Below are 14,266 nucleotides of genomic sequence, written 5' to 3'. Positions count from 1 at the left end.
TTGCCACAAGTTGTGGATTGTCCACTTGCAATTGCAATTGTTTAAAATATTTTTCTAATGGTTTTTCATCATTTGCAATCATTTTTGAGATTTTTAATGTAAAAAAAAAGGTCACCTTTAAAAACGCATATAAACGCAAACGCGGCTAAACGCGGTAGCGGCGTTTTGCCGCGTTTTACCGCGTTTTGCCGCGTTTTGCGTCTGAAACGCAGAAATTTTTGTTTCTGAGCGCATTTTTTTGCTTCTGGAAAAACGAGATTAAACGCAACTGCATATAAACGGAAAAAAACGAGACTGTGTGCATGGACACATAGGATAACATTGAATGAGTTCAGGTGCAGTTGAAAAAACTGTCCAACTGCATCTGAACGCGCGTTTAACTGCGTCTCGTGTGCATGAGGCTTTAAACCCCGGACCATTTGGCTGGTCAAAGACCAGAGGACTTATTACAATTTGGCACTGCGCTGCTTTAACTGGTAATTGCGCGGTCATGCAATGTTGTACCCAAACAAAATTTACGTCCTTTTTTTACCACAAATAGAGCTTTCTTTTAAAGGTATTTGATTGCCTCTGCGAATTTTTATCTAAAGTTACCTCTTTAGATTTATTGAGGAGGTCTACTGCTAAAATTACTGCCCTCGATCTGTGGTGATAGCTCACATGCATAGTGCAATTGCTGTTTAAATATGACACCAGACCAACGCTTGCGTTCACCTTTGCGTGAGAGCAGGGGGGGACAGGGGTGCTTTTTTTTGTATTATTTATTTTGCTTTTTTATTTTATTTTTAAACTGCTCTATTTAAAACGAGCAAGATATTTAGCTATATAGGTGGATATATAGCGGTGTATACTGCGTTCAGAGCACGCAGACAGCATGCACAATCTCCTAACACTGACTAAAAGCTCTATTTAAAACGAGCAAGATATTTAGCTATATAGGTGGATATAGCGGTGTATACTGCAATCAGAGCACGAAGACAGCACGCATAATCTCCTAACACTGACTGCAAGCTCTATTTAAAATGAGCAAGATATTTAGCTATATAGGTGGATATAGCGGTGTATACTGCGTTCAGAGCACGCAGACAGCACGCACAATCTCCTAACACTGACTGAAAGCTCTATTTAAAACGAGCAAGATATTTAGCTATATAGGTGGATATAGCGGTGTATACTGCGTTCAGGGCACGCAGACAGCACGCACAATCTCCTAACACTGACTGAAAGCTCTATTTAAAACGAGCAAGATATTTAGCTATATAGGTGGATATTTTTTTATTCCAGTATACTGCTACCAAATTACAAGCTTAACATAACAAAACAAACATCAGTTTACATTCACTTTACAAAAACTAACAACGATAAACTATACAGTCAAAAAGGGAAAAAACAATTTTTACATATCATCTTCCCCCTCCTCCTCCCCAGAAGAAAAATTTATAAGTAGAGCATCACCCCTACTGCTAGGCCCTTCTGGTGGCCCAGGATCCACCTCAGGTAACGGGGCCCTTTTTTTCTTCTTCTTCCCCTGCTTTTTCCTAATCGTGACCCAAGCCACTTCACCCTCCTCATCCGATACTTCTTTTGGGCGTTTCTGAGCCCCCTTAACCGAGACTTCCATCTCCTCCTCCCCAGACCTGTCATCCCCAGCCGAAGAATCGGATGAGGAGACAGTGACCAGACGTCTGCCCGGCCTACATCTCCGAGGAAGGGGAGTGGGAGCAGTAACCTGGGAAACAGAACCCTGTGCCCCCCCCTTATCCAAAAGGGGAGGCCCAACTACCTCCACCTGACCAATATCTGGACCGGGCACCTGAACTTCAGTGACAGGGGCCTGGGCAACATCTGCAGGCCGTACCCCCTTTTCTCTTTGAGGGACCCTACTTGCCTTCTGGCTCGAGGTGCACCCTGTGGCTCCGCCGTAGGAGCGCTTCCCTGCCTTTCCCCTCCAGAACTCTGCCCAGCAGGAGGAGGTGCATTATCCCCTCCTGGCCCACCACCTGCTGCAGCTTCACCCCTGTAGGCTCTGGGGCATCTGCTAAAGGGATGCCCCATTTGACCGCAAAGGTTGCAGCAGATCAACCCACACGTGTCACCTGAGTGTCCAAACTTATTGCACTTAGTGCAGCGCACAACTGTGCAATCTGCACTCATGTGGGTTGGACACCCACACCTGAAACACCTACGGGGCTGGCCTGGGTAGAACACCAGGATTCTGTCTCGTCCCAGGAAAGCACTTCCTGGGACATGTGCAACCGTGTTGCCAGATCTTCTCAAACGAATCCTGGTGTTCCATGCTCCAGTCCATACCCCACGCTCGTCTAAGCATTTATTTAGAGGACACTGCAACTGGCCGTGTCTCCCCAGCCAAGTTGCTATGTCCTCCGGGGGCAGGCTCTCGTTCCTTACTAACACCGTCAGGTTTTTAATCTCCTCCTGCCTACTCAAAGGAATCAGGCGGAACCCTTTCCAGGGATCAGCCCCTTTAACCAACCCAAAAGCGGTTATAAAACGCTCCATGGTCACAGCGTTGGTGAAACTGACATCAAAGTCAGGGGTGCCAGCTGGGTGGATCACAGCAAATAGCTCAGCCACCCTGAACCCCAACGCCAGGACCATGTCAACCACTTGACCCCTCGTGGGGCACTGACCTTCACCCTCCCATCTCAGCTGGACCACATTCCTACGCTTGCGCTCCGGACCACCTGTCCCCCTAGACCAAGTACTGGCCCCAGGGGTCTGACCAGCCGGGGGTACCCGAAAGTTACTGGCCCCAAACTGGTGGTACAGGTGGTCCAGAGGCACACTGGACCCAGCCACATTGGCGTAGGAACGCCTTTCACCAAGTGCCGTCAGCAACCTTACCTCCGGTGTCCCCCTTAGTACGGGTCCCGGAGGAGGAGCCTCTGCCACAGACACTGGGGGTACAACATGAGAAGCAGCCCCCCCACTCACGGCATGGGAAGTCACACTCCCCACATCGTTTACCCCAGCCTGAACTTTAGGATAGGTCTCATCCTCAGAGCTATAAAGCAAAGCCTCCCAGGCTTCCTGCCACTCCACCTCCATATGGGCCCCGCAGGAATCCACTGACACTTGGCTCGGCCCTGATTGAGAACCCTCCAAGCCGCGAATGAACGTCATTGCAGGGTTCTCACCATCAAGCTCGCCCATTGGGCAGTCACCCCAGGCCGTAGCTTGTTCTGGCACTATACAACTAGACATTTCAACATTACTGTTACTGTTTACACTCTCTTGACCAGAAAGCAGACCGGAAGTCCTTTGAAAACGACCCTCGGGGTCAACTTCCGGACCCGCCACCGTCACTTCCGGCCGCGGGCTATTCCCGCCATGAACCAGCTCGCGCACCGGAAGTGCGTCATCACCCCTTCCCGCGCTACTATTGGCCTCGCGGTCAGTAGCACCACCCCTCCTCCCGCGGGAAGACGGCGTTTTCTTATTCACGGCCGCCATTCCCGAACTGTCAGATGCCATGCCGCCGGCCGACACTGCACCGCTGCCCACAGCGGCAGCCAAGCTGGCTTGACTCTCATATACCCTAGTCCCCTTACCCTGAGACCGGCTTGCAGCAGTGGCAGCCGACAACGCAACTGACGGCGTGCCCTGCTTGCAACCACCGGCTGGGATCACTGGGGACTGTACAGGTAAGTCCATTTTTCCTTTGCTTACTATCCTAGCAAGCTGCACCACTGGTATCTTCTTAACAACACTCCTGTCATTAATGTCCTTTTGCTGCCTCCTTCCCACTTCACCGGGGTCTAACCTGCCCTCTGGGGACACAGCCTCATTCATAGGCTGGCAACCCTTAGGCTTACCTGACCCCTCTGCAGGATTAGCGGAGTTAGCAGGGCTAGCAGTCTTTTCACCAGGAATGCTCTTCACATTTCCAGCCTTCACAGCACTCTCTCTCTCCAAAACTGTTTCTTTACACACCGCTGGCTTTCTTTCCACCACAGTCTTTCCCTCTGGTTTGTCACTGGCCACCTTTCTTTCCACCGCACTTTCCTTTTCTTCATGGCTTCCACAGAGGGACCCGCCATTTCCTCTTCAGGCGCTGTGTCAGGGGCTGAACGCTGTCTGCGGCGTCTCCCTGCCTGGGTCCCCTCGTCACACGCAATTCTCATCGCTTTGTCCACATTAGATAGAAAATCTTTCTCACTAGAAGCACTGTCAATCAGGTTGGATAACAGCTCACCCATCAAGTTGCACTGCTTCTTCAACCCGTCTATCACCGTCTTGAACTCCTGTCTCTTTACAACACCCGATCTGTCTCTCCGGTTCCTTAGCTCCGCCAGGACCTTCATTTTCTCGCAGTAGCTGCGGGAAGCCTTCACAATTAAGCTTTTAGCTTTCTTCCTTCTGTCTGCAGATTTCTCTGCATCCTCTCCTGGCTGTCTCAGAGACCAATCTGCAAGATCCAGCTGGTTCTCTAAAAACAACCTCTCCTCCTTGACGAGCTCCAGGAGTTTAGGGGCTCCACGTCCTTCATTAGGCTGAGAAACAGGCACCTGGCCTGGGCTGACTGAAGTCATCAGCTCCCTCTCTTTCTCCACCACTCTGGAAGTCCTCAGAGATCAGAGCACGCAGCCAGCACACACAATCTCCTAACACTGACTGAAAGCTCTATTTAAAACGAGCAAGATATTTAGCTATATAGGTGGATATTTTTTTAATGGTTATCTGCTACCGAACATACAAATTTTTCATTACAAATCAAATATCAGTTAACATACACTTTGCAATTTAACAGATAATAAACTATACAAACAAAAGGGAAAAACAACTTACATGTCATCTTCCCCCTCCTCCTCCCCAGAAGAAAAATTTATAAGTAGAGCATCACCCCTACTGCTAGGCCCTTCTGGTGGCCCAGGATCCACCTCAGGTAACGGGGCCCTTTTTTTCTTCTTCTTCCCCTGCTTTTTCCTAATCGTGACCCAAGCCACTTCACCTTCCTCATCCGATACTTCTTTTGGGCGTTTCTGAGCCCCCTTAACCGAGACTTCCATCTCCTCCTCCCCAGACCTGTCATCCCCAGCCGAAGAATCGGATGAGGAGACAGTGACCAGACGTCTGCCCGGCCTACATCTCCGAGGAAGGGGAGTGGGAGCAGTAACCTGGGAAACAGAACCCTGTGCCCCCCCCTTATCCAAAAAGGGAAGCCCAACTACCTCCACCTGACCAATATCTGGACCGGGCACCTGAACTTCAGTGACAGGGGCCTGGGCAACATCTGCATGCCGTACCCCCTTTTCTCTTTGAGGGACCCTACTTGCCTTTTGGGTTCGAGGTGCACCCTGTGGCTCCGCCGTAGGAGCGCTTCCCTGCCTTTCCCATCCAGAACTCTGCCCAGCAGGAGGAGGTGCACTATCCCCTCCTGGCCCACCACCTGCTGCAGCTTCACCCCTGTAGGCTCTGGGGCATCTGCTAAAGGGATGCCCCATTTGACCGCAAAGGTTGCAGCAGATCAACCCACACGTGTCACCTGAGTGTCCAAACTTATTGCACTTAGTGCAGCGCACAACTGTGCAATCTGCACTCATGTGGGTTGGACACCCACACCTGAAACACCTACGGGGCTGGCCTGGGTAGAACACCAGGATTCTATCTCGTCCCAGGAAAGCACTTCCTGGGACATGTGCAACCGTGTTGCCAGATCTTCTCAAACGAATACTGGTGTTCCATGCTCCAGTCCATACCCCACGCTCGTCTAAGCATTTATTTAGAGGACACTGCAACTGGCCGTGTCTCCCCAGCCAAGTTGCTATGTCCTCCGGGGGCAGGCTCTCGTTCCTTACTAACACCGTCAGGTTTTTAATCTCCTCCTGCCTACTCAAAGGAATCAGGCGGAACCCTTTCCAGGGATCAGCCCCTTTAACCAACCCAAAAGCGGTTATAAAACGCTCCATAGTCACAGCGTTGGTGAAACTGACATCAAAGTCAGGGGTGCCAGCTGGGTGGATCACAGCAAATAGCTCAGCCACCCTGAACCCCAACGCCAGGACCATGTCAACCACTTGGCCCCTCGTGGGGCACTGACCTTCACCCTCCCATCTCAGCTGGACCACATTCCTACGCTTGCGCTCCGGACCACCTGTCCCCCTAGACCAAGTACTGGCCCCAGGGGTCTGACCAGCCGGGGGTACCCGAAAGTTACTGGCCCCAAACTGGTGGTACAGGTGGTCCAGAGGCACACTGGACCCAGCAACATTGGCGTAGGAACGCCTTTCACCAAGTGCCGTCAGCAACTTTACCTCCGGTGTCCCCCTTAGTACGGGTCCCGGAGGAGGAGCCTCTGCCACAGACACTGGGGGTACAACATGAGAAGCAGCCCCCCCACTCACGGCATGGGAAGTCACACTCCCCACATCGTTTACCCCAGCCTGAACTTTAGGATAGGTCTCATCCTCAGAGCTATAAAGCAAAGCCTCCCAGGCTTCCTGCCACTCCACCTCCATATGGGCCCCGCAGGAATCCACTGACACTTGGCTCGGCCCTGATTGAGAACCCTCCAAGCCGCGAATGAACGTCATTGCAGGGTTCTCACCATCAAGCTCGCCCATTGGGCAGTCACCCCAGGCCGTAGCTTGTTCTGGCACTATACAATTAGACATTTCAACATTACTGTTACTGTTACTGTTTACACTCTCTTGACCAGAAAGCAGATCGGAAGTCCTTTGAAAACGACCCTCGGGGTCAACTTCCGGACCCGCCACCGTCACTTCAGGCCGCGGGCTATTCTCGCCATGAACCAGCTCGCGCACCGGAAGTGCGTCATCACCCCTTCCCGCGCTACTATTGGCCTCGCGGTCAGTAGCACCACCCCTCCTCCCGCGGGAAGACGGCGTTCTCTTATTCACGGCCGCCATTCCCGAACTGTCAGATGCCATGCCGCCGGCCGACACTGCACCGCTGCCCACAGCGGCAGCCAAGCTGGCTTGACTCTCATATACCCTAGTCCCCTTACCCTGAGACCGGCTTGCAGCAGTGGCAGCCGACAACGCAACTGACGGCGTGCCCTGCTTGCAACCACCGGCTGGGATCACTGGGGACTGTACAGGTAAGTCCATTTTTCCTTTGCTTACTATCCTAGCAAGCTGCACCACTGGTATCTTCTTAACAACACTCCTGTCTTTAATGTCCTTTTGCTGCCTCCTTCCCACTTCACCGGGGTCTAACCTGCCCTCTGGGGACACAGCCTCATTCATAGGCTGGCAACCCTTAGGCTTACCTGACCCCTCTGCAGGATTAGTGGAGTTAGCAGGGCTAGCAGTCTTTTCACCAGGAATGCTCTTCACATTTTCAGCCTTCACAGCACTCTCTCTCTCCAAAACTGTTTCTTTACACACCGCTGGCTTTCTTTCCACCACAGTCTTTCCCTCTGGTTTGTCACTGGCCACCTTTCTTTCCACCGCACTTTCCTTTTCTTCATGGCTGGCTTCCACAGAGGGACCCGCCATTTCCTCCTCCTGCGTTGTGTTCGGGGCTGGATACAGTCTACGGCGTCTCCCTGCCTGGGTCCCCTCGTCACACGCAATTCTCATCGCTTTGTCCACGTTAGATAGAAAGTCTTTCTCACCAGAAGCACTGTCAATCAGGTTGGATAACAGCTCACCCAATATGTTGCACTGCTTCTTCAATCCGTCTATCACCGTCTTATACTCCTGTCTCTTTACAACGCCTGATCTGTCTCTCCGGTTCCTTAGCTCCGCCAGGACCTTCATTTTCTCGCAGTAGCTGCGGGAAGCCTTTACAATTAAGCTTTTAGCTTTCTTTCTTCTGTCTGCAGATTTCTCCACATCCTCTCCTGGCTGTCTCAGAGACCAATCTGCAAGATCCAGCTGGTTCTCCAAAAACAACCTCTCCTCCTTGACGAGCTCCAGGAGCTTAGGGGCTCCACGTCCTTCATTAGGCTGAGAAACAGGCACCTGGCCTGGGCTGACTGAAGTCATCAGCTCCCTCTCTTTCTCCACCACTCTGGAAGTCCTCAGAGATCAGAGCACGCAGCCAGCACGCACAAGCTCCTACCGCTGACTGCAAGCTCTATTTAAAACGAGCAAGATATTTAGCTATATAGGTGGATATAGCGGTGTATACTGCGTTCAGGGCACGCAGACAGCACGCACAATCTCCTACCACTGACTGAAAGCTCTATTTAAAACGAGCAAGATATTTAGCTATATAGGTGGATATAGCGGTGTATACTGCAATCAGAGCACGAAGACAGCACACAGAATATCCTAACAATGACTGCAAGCTCTATTTAAAATGAGCAAGATATTTAGCTATATAGGTGGATATAGCGGTGTATACTGCGTTCAGAGCACGCAGACAGCACGCACAATCTCCTAACACTGACTGAAAGCTCTATTTGAAACGAGCAAGATATTTAGCTATATAGGTGGATATAGCGGTGTATACTGCGTTCAGGGCACGCAGACAGCACGCACAATCTCCTAACACTGACTGAAAGCTCTATTTAAAACGAGCAAGATATTTAGCTATATAGGTGGATATAGCGGTGTATACTGCGTTCAGAGCACGCAGACAGCATGCACAATCTCCTAACACTGACTGAAAGCTCTATTTAAAATGAGCAAGATATTTAGCTATATAGGTGGATATAGCGGTGTATACTGCGTTCAGAGCACGCAGACAGCACGCACAATCTCCTAACACTGACTGAAAGCTCTATTTAAAACGAGCAAGATATTTAGCTATATAGGTGGATATAGCGGTGTATACTGCGTTCAGGGCACGCAGACAGCACGCACAATCTCCTAACACTGACTGAAAGCTCTATTTAAAACGAGCAAGATATTTAGCTATATAGGTGGATATAGAGGTGTATACTGCGTTCAGAGCACGCAGACAGCATGCACAATCTCCTAACACTGACTGAAAGCTCTATTTAAAATGAGCAAGATATTTAGCTATATAGGTGGATATAGCGGTGTATACTGCGTTCAGAGCACGCAGACAGCACGCACAATCTCCTAATACTGACTGAAAGCTCTATTTAAAACGAGCAAGATATTTAGCTATATAGGTGGATATAGCGGTGTATACTGCGTTCAGGGCACGCAGACAGCACGCACAATCTCCTAACACTGACTGTAAGCTCTATTTAAAACGAGCAAGATATTTAGCTATATAGGTGGATATAGCGGTGTATACTGCGTTCAGAGCACGCAGACAGCATGCACAATCTCCTAACACTGACTGAAAGCTCTATTTAAAATGAGCAAGATATTTAGCTATATAGGTGGATATAGCGGTGTATACTGCGTTCAGAGCACGCAGACAGCATGCACAATCTCCTAACACTGACTGAAAGCTCTATTTAAAATGAGCAAGATATTTAGCTATATAGGTGGATATAGCGGTGTATACTGCGTTCAGAGCACGCAGACAGCACGCACAATCTCCTAATTCTGACTGAAAGCTCTATTTAAAACGAGCAAGATATTTAGCTATATAGGTGGATATAGCGGTGTATACTGCGTTCAGAGCACGCAGACAGCACGCACAATCTCCTAATACTGACTGAAAGCTCTATTTAAAACGAGCAAGATATTTAGCTATATAGGTGGATATAGCGGTGTATACTGCGTTCAGAGCACGCAGACAGCATGCACAATCTCCTAACACTGACTGAAAGCTCTATTTAAAATGAGCAAGATATTTAGCTATATAGGTGGATATAGCGGTGAATACTGCGTTCAGAGCACGCAGACAGCACGCACAATCTCCTAATACTGACTGAAAGCTCTATTTAAAATGAGCAAGATATTTAGCTATATAGGTGGATATAGCGGTGTATACTGCGTTCAGGGCACGCAGACAGCACGCACAATCTCCTAACACTGACTGAAAGCTCTATTTAAAACGAGCAAGATATTTAGCTATATAGGTGGATATAGCGGTGTATACTGTGTTCAGAGCACGCAGACAGCATGCACAATCTCCTAATTCTGACTGTAAGCTCTATTTAAAACGAGCAAGATATTTAGCTATATAGGTGGATATAGCGGTGTATACTGCGTTCAGAGCACACAGACAACAACCACTACAGAAGAGCAAGAACGAAAAATCGGCCGATAACGATCGGTGTATACTGTGTTGAAGGTACACAGAACACCCATTAACTGCTACAGATGCCAACACACTACACAAGGCCGCCGCGCTGGCGGCCTTATATAGTGTGGGGCGTGTACTACACAGCCTGAGCTATGATTGGCCACAGGCATCCTGCCTGTGGCCAATCATGGCTCTCCTTGCTGCTGGCGCTGTGATTGGCCAAGCATGCGGGGTCACAGTGCATGCTTGGCCAATCATGAGCCAGCAATGCACTGCGCCATCGCAGTGCATTGTGGGCCGTGAGCGCCACACAAATTTGGTGCGAACGGCCCATAACGTTCGGAATTTGCCGAACGGGCGAACAGCCGATGTTCGAGTCGAACGTATGTTCGACTCGAACACGAAGCTCATCCCTAGCCACGTCCTTTGAATAACTTGAAAACAAGAGAGAGGGGGAAGAAAACGGGAAAGGGAAACCAACTAAAAAAACCTCAATAAGAAATGTTGGTTGTGTTGGACTTTTTAGGCATAATAGAATATTTAAATATAAAAAAAGGGGAAAAGAGATAAATAATATTTCACATAAAAAATTATTTATTTATAAAAAAGGAAAAAAAAGAAAGTATATATAAAACATATCAAGTACTGTTTCATATCCTGTCTAAACTAGTACGTTTTAAACAATGTCCATATACGTTCCCATTAGGCATATAAGCCCAAAGAAGAAAAAACACACGTTAGTACTCAATATAATTCCCCCCTGGGAGTAAGGTTTGTTTATTTTTCTTTATTCTGTAATTATAATCAGTTTTTGGGGGATTAATTGTAAATGTATATGAAATATTTTATGAATTGGTCTGATTGATACATTTTTTCTATTTTCGAAAATTGGTAAAGCTCCTGAGGAAGCGTTAATCAAAACGCGAAACATGTAGAGCACCAGAATATATCTAAAGTGGTTCTGCAATTAATGTCCTGTCCATTGTAAACAGTTTTTATATTGAGTACTAACGTGTGTTTTTTCTTCTTTGGGCTTATATGCCTAATGGGAACGTATATGGACATTCTTTAAAACGTACTAGTTTAGACAGGATATGAAACAGTACTTGATATGTTTTTTATATACTTTCCTTTTTTTTCCTTTTTTATAAATAAATAATTTTTTATGTGAAATATTCTTTTTCTCTTTTCCCCTTTTTTATGTTTAAATATTCTATTATGCCTAAAAAGTCCAACACAACCAACATTTCTTATTGAGGTTTTTTTAGTTGGTTTCCCTTTCCCGTTTTCTTCCCCCTTTCTCTTGTTTATAAGGGTAATTCCTCCTTCACCATGCGGCGCCATACTGACCTTCCAGATTTTTTTGCCTTCTTGGACATGGATCCGTTTCCTCTACCTGACTGGCTGACACCTCTTCCATCCAGGGAAGTCAGCTCTGCTTTTCAAACCCAGGGAGTTGGACTGCCACGTCGCTCCTCCAGATGTAGGAGGGGAGACCAGCAACCCATAGGAGCCAGATCACGTGAAATGTGAACGTCCATCGCTACTTGGAAGACAATTCTCATCTCAGGTATTCCTGTATCACAAGTAGAACATTTTCCCCATGCCCGTTATGGCCAAGAGGTACTTTAACAAGAGGGGCCCGCTGTTCCCCAGCCAGGGGAGTGTTGCTATTCCTTCCCGCAGCAGTTCATGGAGTCCACACCCCTGCTGGGGTCGGACGACCGAGGCGGGGGCTTATGTCTCTGGCTTACCTGTTATGGGGAAGGAGGGTGAGGCCCCCTTTAATGCATGCAGAGGGAGTGGGAGAGTTCCTCTCAGGCTGTATGGACATTCCGCTATTTGACTTTCCATGGAGACATGGGGGTCACCCCCCTCCCCTGCGCTCTGGACACAGCCACTATCCGGGGAACCCAGACTGTCCGGTGCTGTGGGGAACCTTGGAGGGATGTCGGGTCCTGCCAGCATTTGTACATTGAGGGGTTGGCGTCCCGGATGTGGGATGGGGGTGGGGTGAGGTAATGATCTTGGGGTGGCAGAGCCCAGATCCGGGAACAGCACCGATTATAAGGACAAGTTTTGATGTAGCCCAGGGCTGAATTATGATCTGGGGAGTGCACGGGTATGTCTTTACTGGGTGGCAGGCGGGCGACTCCCTGAGGGATGATGGCCTGGGGCGCTGCACGAAAGCGCTGCAAACCTCCCCCATGCTTGGGTTGCCCCTTTCCCACCCCTGCCCCCTACCAGGGGGGAGGGGAGCGTGGATCTGCCTATCCTACACTGGTGTTCCGGGGGAGGGTGTGGGCATCATGTGTGGGGGACGGGCTGCCGACTACCTCCCTGAACGATAGACAGGGGACTCCCCGGAGGGGAATCTAGTTAGAATTTATATGAGGCTACCTAACAGACTGCACTTTGATGGTTATATAGTTTGCTATGTTTTGGTTTATCTGGGTCTCCATGTGTATTTTGGGGTTCCTTTTTTTTTTCTTTTCTCTTTCTGTGGTTTCTATTTTTTCTTGCTCTTCCATAAGGCAACAGGGCTGCAAGAGCTTTGCTGGGTGGGCTGGTAACACACGCTTACTCAGGGTAATATGCAATTTCTTGAGGGCCCTGGGAGTGGTCTGCGGGGCCTGGGCTCGGGGGTGGGGTGACATTTGTCCCGGATGGTCATACTTGTGGCACCGGGGCGGGCGGTGCCCTGCTGGCGGGCCCAGCCGCGGGGACTCTGACTTGGCGGTTGGGCTTATATACTTACTGCTTGGGTTGGGATGGGGAGCCTCAGATCCCTGTTGTGTCCATCCACCTTCCCCACTTAGGATTGTGCCTGTACGGTGGCCTTCTATTTTTTTTGTGAGGTCACCTGGGCACACTGAGACTAGGTCTCCTATACGCCTTAGGCGTATTAGTTTAATTCCTCTTTCCTTTTCCTTTCTTCTACGTACCTTTTGTCTCCCTCTCTTTCCTCTGCGTTGCTATCTTAGTCGGGTTTCTCGTGTCTCCCCCCCCCCTCCCTTTTTTTTTTGGTCTTTCTCCAAAATCAGTCGCGGCCATGCCTGCAGATACTGAGCTAGTTCACCTGGTATCTATCAATGCAAAGGGACTCAACACCCCAGAAAAGCGCTCTATGGTGCTTGCGAACCTTAAACACATGAAGGCCCATGTGTGCTTTCTCCAAGAGATGCATTTCTGTGCGGACAAACCACCAAGACTCCATGATCGCTTCTTTCCAACCATATATCACGGTTGCTCCTCTGATTCCAAGTCCAGGGGGGTGAGTACTCTTATTAGCAGTAACACCCCTTGGGTGCTGAAGGATAGTTGGCATGATACAGAAGGAAGGGCACTGTTTATTTAGGGAACGCTGGGAGCTACTCTGGTGACCCTTGTGAATTTATACCTTCCCAACTCTAACCAGATTACTTTCTTGGAGCAGATCATGTCCAGTCTGGGAGATTTTGCTGAGGGAGAGATACTCCTGGGAGGAGACATGAACTTTGTCATAGATCCGATCTTAGACTCCTCCAGAGGCACGTCTCCAAGCTCATACAGGGCGTTGAGACACCTTAAAAGGAACTTTCAAGCATTGCACTTGGTGGATGTGTGGCGCGTCCTCCACCCCAACCGGAGGGACTACACGTTCTATTCCCACCCCCACGACTCTTACTCCAGAATTGACGTGCTCATGGTGCCTCAGTCACTCCTCGCTAGGGTCAGCTCAGCCTCGATAGACTCTATCATGTTCTCGGACCACGCACCAGTCTTCATGGACATAGAGCTGTTGCAGCCTATGCCGCGGCAGAGGTCTTGGAGACTTAATGATACGTTTATTCAGACCCTGGAGGTAGCAGCCGAGATATCACAGGAACTAAGGCAATATTTTTCTAACAATGTAACCACTGAAGTGAACCCAACAATCATCTGGGAAGCTCATAAAAGCTTTATTAGAGGCATCCTGATCCGGTCTTGGCAGACCTAATCGCCCTAAGACAACAGCTCCGTTCCCTAGCCTTATTTAAAGCCAAAGAGACGATATCCAAATGTCGTTGTACATTCTACGAACATAGCGATAAGTGCGGCAAACTCCAGAGGGCCCGTTCGTTCATCTCCGAAATGTTCGGGGATGCGAACACCAAGGTACAAACAACAGAGGGGATTGCCGACC

The sequence above is a fragment of the Lithobates pipiens genome, unplaced genomic scaffold (assembly GCF_037356315.1).
Source record: "Lithobates pipiens isolate NorthernLeopardFrog02 unplaced genomic scaffold, aLitPip1_a1.2 Scaffold_1, whole genome shotgun sequence".
NCBI classification, from domain to species: domain Eukaryota; kingdom Metazoa; phylum Chordata; class Amphibia; order Anura; family Ranidae; genus Lithobates; species Lithobates pipiens.
Note: the sequence above shows the minus strand (reverse complement) of the source record.